The following is a 13,717-nucleotide window of genomic DNA, read 5'->3' as shown; positions in this document are numbered from 1 at the left end:
TGTTAGATTATTATCTTTATTATTTAAAAATCTTATACCCACATATATATTACATATATACACTACCGTTCAAAAGTTTTAGAACACTTTCTAACTCCATGATGGTTCCTGATTTTTATTTCTTTCTACATTATAAAGGAATGCTGAAGGCGTCCAAAAAATGCATTAATCTCCTTTGAACAGTTAATGGTGAGATGTTCCTGCTACTTATGCTCTGTAAAGACTTCATAACGCTTCTAATCTGAGGTGCTGTTAATTGGTCATTTTCCAGGCTAATAACTCTAAATGAACTTCTCGACTGTGGCAGAGGTAGGTTTTGGTCTCGCCCTCCTGGGATGGCCTTCATGAGAGCCAGTTTCATTATGGTGCTTGTCGGATTTTGCAAATGCACTTGACAATACTGTTTTTGCAAGAACTATTACAGAAAGGCTGACCTCTGTGTCTTAAAATAACAACTAACTGTTGTTTTTGTTGTTGTTACGTAATTACCTAATTCCATATGTGTGTATTATTATTATTATTATTATTATTATTATTATAATGATTAATAATAATAATAATAATAATAATAGCAAAAACAAACAATAAAAAACAATAATACTTAATTAGACAAAGAATGAAATAAACTAAGCATTTATGCCATTTAATCTGTTGCCTGGTGGAGGAATATTTATCTCAGAACCACTCTTGAGTACTGGAATATGTCTGTTCCGTAAGGGTCTGGTAATAACCTGGCCATTCAATACATTTAGGTCATTAGTGAAACTCCAGATCATAACACTACATCCAGAAGCTTGTACAGTAGTCACAATCCATGATGATAGCATCACTTTATGTGCTTTCCTTTAGAAAAATTAGGAAAATTCCAGCAACTCGTAATAATCTGAATACGTGCCTAGAGAATTTCCCCAAGTACAATACAGTGCATAAACATTCTCTGAATACAATTTACCCTTCTAAATATTAATGTACTCAGGTCACCAACTTTACAGCCACTAGCACATGAAGTCAGAAAGCGTGAGCATGTATCCACATTGACCGAATGATGACTTGACTACCATGTTATTTAACCTCTAGTGTAAGTACCTCTTGTTGATAGAAAAAGAGTTTGTAGAAATAGTTTAAAAGGTTTAAGCTGAAATAAGCTGATAATGTAACCCATTATACTATTATGTCAGGTTAAAGCCCATGTACATGTTTGCCTGAAACAAAGATGAACCCCCTTATTTAAAAAAAAAGTAACTTCACAAAAATTTTTGGTGTGACAACATTACAATGAATTTGTTTCCACTGGATTGTGCCTAAATATTAGAAAATTGTGCAAAATTTATCTAATTTAATATTTTGAATCTACTGTCATTTCATCTAATTACAATCAATGGGAAAGAGATGATAAAGAATAGTTTATGCTAGTGCGTTTACACCTTGGTCACGCTAAATTGTACTTTTTTCATTGTCAGCCAGATGCATTCCTTGTTTAGTACTCACAGATTAGAAAGCGAAAAAGTAGATCAGATCGAGATTAAGTTTTGTCTTAAAACCACTCCAGGGTGTTAAAATTCACTTTTACTTTAGATTTTCTAATTAATATCTATTGGTGCATGTGTTTGTTTACATTGAGAAAGTAGCTTATTAGTAACTTTTAAAGCAGATTTTTAAATCCAGCACATAACTTCTAATAACTTCACTCCTACTCAACAAAACAAGTTCTGATCAATATACAGACAAAACCTTTCTTTTATTTTTAGAGTAGTGCATCTCAACTAGATGGTGTGCCAAACCAGACCAGACTGACTGAAATAGATTTCAGGTGCTTAACCCAACTGGCATGTAACTGCTCATAACTTTACTTCTACTTAGCATCTTGATTTCATTTACGGCACAGATTTAACTTCAGGCAAATATAGTACTTAAGTACTGCAAAGGTATCATTATTACTTTGTCATACATACATACATACATACATACATACATACATACATACAGTACAGTACATACATACATACATACAGTACTGTACATACATACATACATACATACATACATACATACATACATACATACAGTACATACATACATACATACATACAGTACATACATACATACATACATACATACATACATACATACAGTACATACATACATACATACATACATACATACATACATACAGTACTGTACATACATACATACATACATACATACATACAGTACATACATACATACATACATACATACATACATACAGTACATACATACATACATACATACATACATACATACAGTACAGTACATACATACATACAGTACATACATACATACATACATACATACATACATACATACAGTACTGTACATACATACATACATACATACATACATACATACATACATACAAACATACATACAGTACTGTACATACATACATACAGTACTGTACATACATACATACATACATACATACATACAGTACAGTACAGTACAGTACATACATACAGTACATACATACATACATACATACATACAGTACAGTACATACATACAGTACATACATACAGTACATACAGGACAGTACATACATACAGTACATACATACATACATACATACATACAGTACAGTACATACATACATACATACAGTACATACATACATACATACATACAGTACAGTACATGCATACATACATACAGTACATACATACATACATACATACAGTACAGTACATGCATACATACATACAGTACATACATACATACATACATACATACATACATACATACAGTACAGTACATACATACATACATACAGTACATACATACATACATACATACAGTACAGTACATACATACATACATACAGTACATACATACATACATACATACATACATACATACATACAGTACAGTACATACATACAGTACAGTACATACATACATACAGTACATACATACATACATACATACATACATACATACATACAGTACTGTACATACAGAATAACAGACTGACAGACAGACTTTTTTCTGACACTGGTTTTGGATCCTCCATTGTTACGAAACCTAACGATTTCAGTAAAAGAGCAGGTTCTGACCAATGTACAGACCTTTCTTTTATTTATATAAATTACTAAACAACAACTACCAGCTTCTTTTCCAATAGAAAGTATGCCACTGTCACACTAAGATAATTGAGTCATCATCTCCTCATTTCTCTCAGACACTCTTTTTCCTGCACAGATCTCAGCATGTTTAACAACCACCTCGTCATGGATGGCAACCTATTAGTGGAAACTAAATTTCCACAGGACTGAGCTCATGATCTCCCAGTTCTCAAATTTCACTGGATCTAATTGGTCACATAACTCACTCTGGAGGTTCTCTTGAACACATACGCGATTCTTGCCTCACATCACAAACCCGCTTGGTCATGAAGGGTTCTTGGGTACAAAATCTAAAAGCCCTGGCCATTACCATATTTACCTAGCCATATTCACCAAGATATTTTTACAGCCTGTTATCCCATTTTGGCCTGCTGATACATTCCCTCCAGTGGATTTCTTCACTTGCCCACATCAGATATTGTTTTAATGCTTGCGTACAAAGCCAAAAAGTGCTCAGAGCCAACCTACTACAAATCTGCCAATTTTTTTTTTTTTTTACATTTTTGGAGCAACGAGTACTGCTCAAAAGTACATACCGACTCTCAGGGCACAAGAATAACCCGCATCAAGTCTCTTCTCTGTTCTGGCATCCAGGTGGTCTAATGAACATCCTCTGGCTGTCCAAACAGCTTAATGACTGGTCTTCAATTAAACTCTTTACCAAACACTTGATCATTCCCAGCACAAGGATGTGTTTTTGATAAAGACTCTGTATGAGGGCACATGCTAAATTATTAAAATGTTAATGTTATGAACCACATGCCACAATCGACACATTGCCAAGTAATATTTGGACCAGAAACAAAAAGGATAATAGTTGCACTTTCATCTATGATCATCACATTCTTCCTCCCTAAGTAATGTTTACAACATTAACACATAACAGATGCTACAGTAAAGTGACAACTGCAGTTGTAAAATCCTTATTAATAAAAAATCAGCACATAAAGCTTAAATCCTTTGCACATCATTTCCACACTGTGTCTGTGTCATAACAAACGTTTCACATCATTATTATGAGAGTGAATAAAGAATAACAGTGGGTTGTTATGCCTTAAAACCTTCATCATGTAAATCCAACTTAATTTCCTGCGTGGTACAGAAGCTCCTTACCATACATCTTTTTTATAGGCAACACATTTATGTTAGTTTGCTAATTACGGCATCAACATTTCTATGTTGTTTTCAGCTCTGATACAGTTTCAAGCATGATGACATACATCGTTTTGTGACTGTGTGGGAGACATGGATGTTTTCTTCAATTTTTTTGTCAGCGCACCATCTATCATCCCTCATTGTTTGTTTGTCACGTTGGTCTCTAAGGCAGATGTTTGAGCACTTGATGTTTGGCAGTGATGTGCAGCTCCAAGCACAGCATCAAACGAAGTGCAGACAGGCTGCCTGAGCTCCTCTCCAGCACACAACAACTGATCACTGGAGGCTCTCCAGGGTATAATAACGTCTCCTACTTTGCCTAAGAAAACATCCTGATTACATAAAAAAATGATAACAAAATTTCCTTATCTCTTATCTATACCCTTATCTCTTTTTTTTTTACCTCTATACAGCAGTAAATCTGCCTTTTTTTCCTAAGAAGTTTGTTTTACATGATTTACATATTTTTCATCACTATAAGACCATTCAGCGAACCCACATGTCATGTGGGTTGCCATCAGGCTAGAAAAAGGTTCTTAGGATAAAGCATAAAACATAGGATAAAGGTAATCTGTCAGAAGAACTTTGTATTGATTTGCATTGACACGTGAAAAAAAAAACTTTTGTGGCACACATATAGATCTTCTCCTGCTCCCAGCACACCTGTTTTAACTAATCAAACCAGTAAACTGTGCTTCCTGAGTGGGAAATGGGAGTGGTGGGAGCAGGGAAAACACTTCATTGTGCAGGACAGAGGATACTACCAAGACCAGTGCTGAGACGTGTGATCTAAAGGGACAGCATTACATGTGTGTGTGTGTTGGAACTGATGGTTCATGCTGCAGCTGCGGTTGGCTCAGATGAGCGCACTGTAGACTGGATGCACATGTTCAGTTCACAGAATATACACATACACATGTGCTAACTATAAAGCCTATGTGATCAATCCTACTTTATGAAAGGCCGAATACAAAGTTTTGTTTCAATCAGTATATAACACCTGAATTGGCTTATCAAACCACAACCCAACCGACTGTAACTCTGCATAGATGCAGTACTCAATCAGAGCAAAAAATACATCTGCTATGAATGGCTTTTCATTTGAAATTATCATTAGTATAAATTTGTGTCTGTGTGACCATCCAAGAAGGATAGAATATGAGGAATAGATGCAGCTGTCTGCATTTTGTGCCAGGATGGATAGGATGGTGATGAATGCTGCCAAAAGCTGCGGTAAATCAAAAACTATGCCAAAAATGTTAAAGAGAAGGCTTTGGCTGAGAACAGAGGACTGCTACATCACACAAACTGACCCTCAAGTTAATTGCAAGCAGATTTATCACTTACTCATAGAGAAACTCCAGGAAACCCCTCATTCTGATTAGAAATAATCAGACTCCTCTCCTGTTCACTGTTATTACGGTTATTTCTCATAAGGTCTTTGGTTTCATTAGACCTCTAAAGCTGCCTTACGCAAGTTAGGTCTGTACAATCTCTCAAAGCTCATCTTAAAGCTCAGGACCAGATGGCCACTCTCTTGCAGGAACATTGCAAAATGAAAGCAAAAGTACAACTTAAAAATATGAACATTTTACATTAACCATACGTTGCATAACAAAAACCAGGCATGAACATAAACGTGCAAACACGATATTAAACTGATAGTAATCTCATTAAAGCAGGTTAAAATTAAGTTTGATAATGGTTTTGATTTTAACAAACATGTACTGACCCCTAGAGGTTTGTGTGGAAAATTGGACAATAGAAAGTTCTTTGGTTTGGTTTTTGCCTGTGTCCATGAATGTTTTCAAAGGTATGAAATAAATAATGTATTAGAGAAAAACAGGCATGTATTCCTGAAACATTTGCATTCATGCAAGCAGTGTTATTTTAAATACCAAGGCACCTTAGACAGATTTGTTTGCAATAAATACTGACTAGCCAAAAAGAAAGGAAAGAAGGAAGAAAGAGAGAAAGAAAGAAAGAAGTCGCACATTTTAGGATTTTGGTCAGCTTTGAGTAAACAAATGCAATGTGGTCCCTAGTACATATGTAAAAATGATTCCTCATGCCTCCAAAATCACACTTTTACAATTTGAGTTCTGGAATATACGAGACATCATGGAAACCAATAAACAGTAACAGTGACGAAATCAGCATGCAATATTGTTGACGGAAAAAGACAAAGACTAAAATGTGGTTCAAAAGCAAAAACTGATTTTATTTTAACATTTAATTTTTGTCTCAATCTACTGTACCAATACGGTATTCATTCATTATGGCATGAGTACCAGTGTTTCCCAGGTTGTTGTGCGCAGCATATCAGAAGTAGTTTGCACTCATAGTGATAAGATGTTACTAGCTCAGTCTTTAACTCTTCATCATCAGAGCAATATTACTCGGGCGAGAGAAAATAAGATATTTGGGCCCATTTTCTTTATATTAAATCAGAGACAAAAGCTGCTGGAAAAATACCACAAACCTTAAGAGAAACGTCAAGGTAGTTTTACAACCTCTTTGTGATAATGATGTTTTGTTATATGTCATGTATTTTATTATATTTTATAGCTAAACTGTTGCCAAACCCATTAAGCTAGTAGGCTAGCAAATGATCATGACCCATAGGAGCTATCCTTACAACAGTGTAAATTCATATTAAAAAAAAGTTTAAAAAAATTAATTTTCCATACTGCTATTGATTTGTAGTTAAAAAAAAAAAAAAAGTATGCAGGGCATGCAGCAGTAGTTGTGATGGTTAAAAATAAATATAATTAGCTGAAAACGTCAGATTAAAAGATACATTTTAAATGTTAAGATAATTATTTTTGTAAAAACTTTTTTAAAAAGTCTTGACTAGACTAGATTGACTGTAGGATTAAATAATAATCATCTTATTGCTAAAATGTTACGTTTTCATTAACTAAAACTAGACTTAAATATTTACAGTAAGGGTTGGGGCACTACCCTGGGACTAAGACTAAGACAAAAATTTAAAATAGCTGACAAAATTAACACTAGTCTAGATCTAACCAACTGAATTAACCCCAGATGACCACTATGCATGATGTGTGCATCGCTTTATATGCTTCCCTTCATGCATAGTGCCCACTATGGTATTTTTCTTTACTGATGGCATGAGTATATTTCAGAACTCAACTTAAGAAATAGTGGTTCGGGAAGCATGAGGAATTACTGCCACTGAATTTAGATAATGCACTTCTCCAACCTGGAATGCAATCATTAAAAAGTAATATACAGTACTTTATTTAGTGATAATCTTTAGATCATTTTTATCTAATGATCAAAGAACTAATGAATATTCCAAATTGAACACATACAGTATGTCTTATTCTTTAGTTTAAAATTACCCCTTGACTATTGTGGTTTCAATGTTTTCTTGTTCCATTCTTCACTGTATCAGGAAATTTGTTGTACTGCTTCAGGAAATCAGAACGATATGCTGAAAGATGAGCTTTAAACAACAAAAGCAGGATTCTCCCACACAGAACTTAATAAGGAGCCAGAATAAACTGAATAGAACTGAGGTAACATGCTTCTTTTTGTGATGAGGACAAAGAGTGCTGCAATTTTGAACTAGATTAAGTTAAGCAGCTGCTTAGCAACATGTTACTATAGTCCAGGGAAGTGACAATGAAAGAATGCATCACTCACTACTCAATAAATGTTCACAGCACTGGATTCAGGCCAAATGTAGCACAGGACCCGCTCTTAATCTGTTAAACAGAGCCGACTGTGTGGGGTTTTTTTTGCACAGTAACTCTTGGAACTGACTTGTTTTGCAGGTCTGCATCAAAACACATACATAACGGGCTAAGAATAACAAATTATATTATTATATTTGGCCCTAAGTTGGTATAGGTTTATGTTACTTTATTATTTGGCACAGATTATTTTAAGTATATACAAAAGTACCCATAATGATATATTTATTCAAACATTAACATGATTTAGCATACAGTACAGGTAATGCATGTTCTTCTATCTACATATATTACTTCTATCCATATATTCAATTCTTCTTCCTTCTGATTTCAAACACCAGTTATTTTATTAGGTGTGTCTTGAAAGAAAGAAAAGTCATGCAATTAATTAGTCACTTATTAATCAACAGGTGGAGAAATTTTCACTTTAAATACTACACACCTGGTTAGGTAATGCAATGCAATGCCATGCGCAAATATAGTGGAGTAGAAATACAGATGATTGCTTTACAATTACACCTTACACCTGACTTGCTCCTTTATGTAAGTCGTCTTCAAGAGCAGATTTTTACAATTTGCTTTTAAATTTTCAACTTTTAAGCAATCTGTTTATGATTGAAGGACTTGCTTCCGTTCCTAATCCCGGAAAAGAGAATCTACATGCATCATAGACAACCATGTCAGAGAGCAGCTGTTAATTGCCCTCAGTCCAGTCATCATAACACAATTATTCATTCATTAAATGCAGGCACCTCATAGCGCTGTGTAATCTGTTTTCACTTCAGAGTCCCAAAGAATTTCCTGACTGTGACTGTATTAAATATGTAAATATTGTGCAAAAGACTTACAGGAAGCATATTGATTTTAACATAAACATTCATTTGATGATTTTTTTTGCATTATTAAGTCAGTTAAAGGACATTCGGTATTGCTAATAAATACTTTTCCAACAAAAATAAGATAAGAAAAACCCAACTGCCCTGAAACCTCACCTCCCCATCAACAATGGTCCTCAAATGCATCCTGAATCATAGCAAATTGTGCTCAAAACTTTAAATCTAAATATCTAACATTTATTTTATAATAATAATAATAATAATAATAATAATAATAAATAATAATTATTATTATTGTTACTTTAACTGCTCCACTATAGCCGCCTCGTAAAATTTGAATTGAGACAGGGAAAAACTGAAAATTGAAAATCGCCTCTTACAACCAAGAGCTATTTCACTCCTATAAGAAATCCCTGGGAAAGAGACCTGGGCCAGCAGTTCACAGATGATTAATGGCTCTCCATGTGTGACGATGTTTTTCAAAAATCAACATCTGGCTCTTTGAAGGTCCAAAACTTCAAATTCATGCATAGGACATGTCTTACCCCTAGCAGGCCTCTATAAAATACGCCATAATGTTTCTTGATAGTGTTTCATGTTAATCAGAAAGAGGGACACAGATGCATAATTTTGGAACTGTCATAATGTATGACAGTATTGATATACAGTATAAGATACATTTAATGCTGTCACCATTTTATACAGAATCCAGAGGTATATTTAATATTGACTCCAGGTTTTTTCTCCTGGCTCCTCTGACATATATTTATTAAACTAAAATGTTGTTGGATGTTACCCCTGACATTGACTAGTTACTAAAGTCCCTTATTTCTTTGGCAAAGAAACCAATTCTCATTTCATGGTCATCTCCCCAGATACCGTCTGTCAAGATGGGATTAGCACATGCAGCAACTGCTGCCTTTGGAAAAACCCTCTTATGTCTACGGGGTAAATCTAAAATGTTCTGGCAGATGCGGGCACCTCTGTGGGAAATTTGAAGTTGAAGTGTCTAACATGATACAGTATGTTGTACATCTTTGTTCGATATAGTGATCACTTGCCCTTTCAAATCTTCTTTATTTCTCTTCTGTGACTACATTATTGGCAGCAATATTTAATACTCGTTATGCTCCTCCTTCCTACATAGTTATTATTTACTTACCCTAGACTATGTACTTGGATCAGTCTGTCTCCGTTGTTGTTGTTTGGTTTAACAACAGCGCTGTCAATATCAACACGGTAACGCATGTGATTAATCTAGAACTTAATAATGAACGCATTTCTATTTTTTATCATAAATTAATCATATGAACTAGTTTGACCGTCATGACTTCCCATAATCGCAGCTCATTTCAAATATGATGCCTGCAACAGTTCTAAAAAAACTTGGGACAGAAGCAACAAACGGCTAAAAAAGCAAGCGACTTTGAAAAGATTTAGCTGGGAGAACATCTAGCATCAGATCTGTAAGATGTTGAGCTAGAAAAGGGATGTCTTAGAGGGGCAGAGACTTTCAGAAGTAAAGATGGGCAGAGCCTCTTCGTGTGTAAGGGACAAGGTCGAAGACCTTTGTTGCATCACTCAACAGCATGATTGTGTCACTGACATTACTAAATGGGCCCAGGAATATTTCCAGAAACCACTGTCGGTAAACACAATCCGTCATGCCATCTGCAGATGCCAACTAAAGCTCTATCATGCAAAAAGGAAGCCATATGTGAACATGGACCAGGTGCCATGGTGTCCTGCGGGCCAGGACTCATTTAAAATGGACTGACCAAAATATTGGCTCATTTTAATTTACGTGCCAATATTTCTAAATGTTAAGTGTTAACGTTTGAGATGTTATTAAACTGCTTAATCCATTTTTTCTAACCAGCTTGTCATGCATTTCTTTATTCTAACATTGCATGTTCATAATACAAGTAAATCTGAGTATTTTAAAATTGTGATTAATTATGATTAATCACAGACGGTTTGATTTACATTATATTTAGTGCCATTCGACTGCATTCCTTAGCTTATCATTCCTTAAATTGCATAAATTGTATTGTCTAACACCGACTTTCTTACCCTAGTTTAGTACTGTTAAAAACTGTTATTATTCTTTTCTTTATATAAATATTAGTTGCATTCCTTCTTTTTAAACACACTGTTGCTTTACTGCTTTTCTTTTGCACATTACTGTATATGCATGATAATTTGCCAAAAATGTTAACCCCAATTTTAAACATAAAAAAGAGAAAAACTTTGTTCAATCATATTATACATTATCTATATTAGTGGTTCTCAACCTTATTCCTGGAGGACCACTGCGCTGCATACTAGTGATGTGAAGTTTGAATCATTTTAGTGACTTGGTTCTTTGAATCTCATTCATCGAAATGAACATCTTTTTTTGAGTCATTTAGTTCATTTTTCATTCATCATTATTCTTTTGATGGGAAATAAAATGTTAAATTTTGCAATAAAAGACCATCAATACATCTACATACACAAATTTTGGCTATAGTTCCAGTAATTGAAATATTACAATGAAGCTAAGGACATATTATAATAAACAGAATGAGTAGCTCACCTCTCATATCTTCTAGTCGTTCGTTCTTTTGAATCTATTGCACCGCATAGCGTCTATGGGAGTCACGTGACATAAGAATGGACGATTCGGAGTAGAAGAGTCATTGAGAAAGAATCGCTCAATTCTGTTTCCTGTACGCAACCTCCGGGAGTTTTGCGATGATTTGCGCATGCGCGCCCAGTAGAAAATGAACGAATCAATCACCGAGACTACACGTTCTTCTGAGTCACGTTAAAGATTCGTTCAAAAAGGACAAATTGTTGATGAACGATCCATCACTACTGCATAGTGTATTTTTGTGCTTTCCCTGCTGTATGACACCCCCTGGGGCAGGGGTGGCTCCATGGTTAAGGTGTTGGACTGCAGACCAGGAGGTCCCCAGTTCGAGCCGGGTCGCCACTGTTGGACTCTTGAGCATGATCCTTCACTAAGTGCTCAGATATAATTGGGCAACATTCAGGCAACCTGTCCCTGTAAATTGCTGCCACAGAAACAGGGATTATATCCGTTGCCCCATATATCCAACATGGACAGAACCATCCATCCACCACATTCACTTCAATTAATAAAATAGAATAAATCAGTTCATTAGTTAATGCTGGGAGCTTAGAAAGCACATAAATGAGCAAGGCAGGGGTCCTCCAGGATGGGAGCTGAGACCCACTGATCTATATCTACAGGGGTTAAGAAAAAGTGGATTGAAACTCTGCAGAGCTACTTGGTGGAACATTCTGAGCTGTATTTCATCTTCGGAATGACCTCAGCTCTTCTTGGCTTGTTGTTTTACATGCTAGGAACTGTTTCTATGGGACGTTACATAATTTGTCAATAAGAAACATTGTAATCATTGAGAGTTTTAGCTCAAAAGAAAAACACACCCAAATGCAGAAGGAACAGCAACAGATGACTCATTAGACTGTATTACTTTGTTCCACTGTTCAAACATCCAACTTTCTTAGTCATTAAAGCAGGTCTTTTTCATTACACTAGGTCAACATTGGGGAACTCAGTTTTCTACCTTACTGTTGTGTGGGTTTATTCTTAATTCTATTAAACAACTATGACATTTAAGTTTGTCCAGCTCTTTACTTGAGCTTCTACATCCTCCTAATTTTGTGCTCACTTTCTAGGGCGGCCTTGGAACTGTGTGTGGAGTTTGCCCATGTTTTCCCCATGCTTGGTGGGTTCCTCTGGGTATAATGGTTACCTCCCACAGTCCAAACACATGCAAATAAGGCTTAATTGGCATTCACAAATTGCCTGTAGTCTGTAAATGAGCATGTAAGTGTGTGTTGTGTGTGCCCTTGTTGTGTGTGCTCCGCAATGAATTGGCAACCTGTCCAGGATGTACCATGCCTCGTGCCCTAACTATCCTGGGATTGGCTCCAACCTCTTCACGACCCTGTCCACAGGATAAGCAGTATTGAAAATGAATAATTGAATAAATTTCTAGGGCAAAGCTTCATTGTCGGAAGCATAAACTCCTGTCATGCTTTCCCTTCACTGACTGACCACCAGTTTGGACACCAGACTGCTTGTCAAAATTTGTTTTGTATTAAACAAAAAAACGCAGAAGTTAAAATATGGTTTTAATTCTTTTACAGTCAATGTTTTCTTGAATTTGACACACATTTGCATTTCTTACATCAACAACTGAATGCTTTTGGTTCATTTTTTTTAACAAATGATGTAATACCATTGAAAAAGTACTTTATATGTTATAAATATAGTTAAGCTAAGTTATTCAAATAGATTCATTTTACATTTTAATAATAATAATAATAATAATAATAATAATAATAATAATAATAATAATTATTATTATAATTATTATTATTATTATTATTATTATTAGCCACCACTATTAGTAGTTAATTATCATGCACTATCATCAGTTGAATTGTGTGTGGAGGGGGGGGGGGGGCTAACAGGGTACAGAAGCTCAAGTTGTTCTGGGCTAATCAGCTGCTACACTGTGTGTTTCTGTGGGTTGTTCGGGAGATCAGTCTGGTTTGAGGTAATGGGAATAAATTTAGAGATAAACCTCTCTAACATTCCTCATTTGGTCTCCCTTATCTCTTTTATCCTTTAGAAGAAACGTTTGGTTGTAATGACTTTAGAAAATGCTGGCCAAGATTTTGAGGAATAACCCTAAAGAGTAGTAATTTTTCAAGGTTTATCTCTTTTGGCCTTGTCAGAGTGGATGTGGGAGAATTGAAAACATGTAGCACCTAAGATTTAGCAGTGGCTTTACACGACAATAAA

This window comes from Clarias gariepinus, chromosome 5 (genome assembly GCF_024256425.1).
Source record: "Clarias gariepinus isolate MV-2021 ecotype Netherlands chromosome 5, CGAR_prim_01v2, whole genome shotgun sequence".
Lineage (NCBI taxonomy): Eukaryota > Metazoa > Chordata > Actinopteri > Siluriformes > Clariidae > Clarias > Clarias gariepinus.
The sequence above is the reverse complement of the archived record's forward strand: the minus strand, read 5'-3'. Positions refer to the sequence as shown.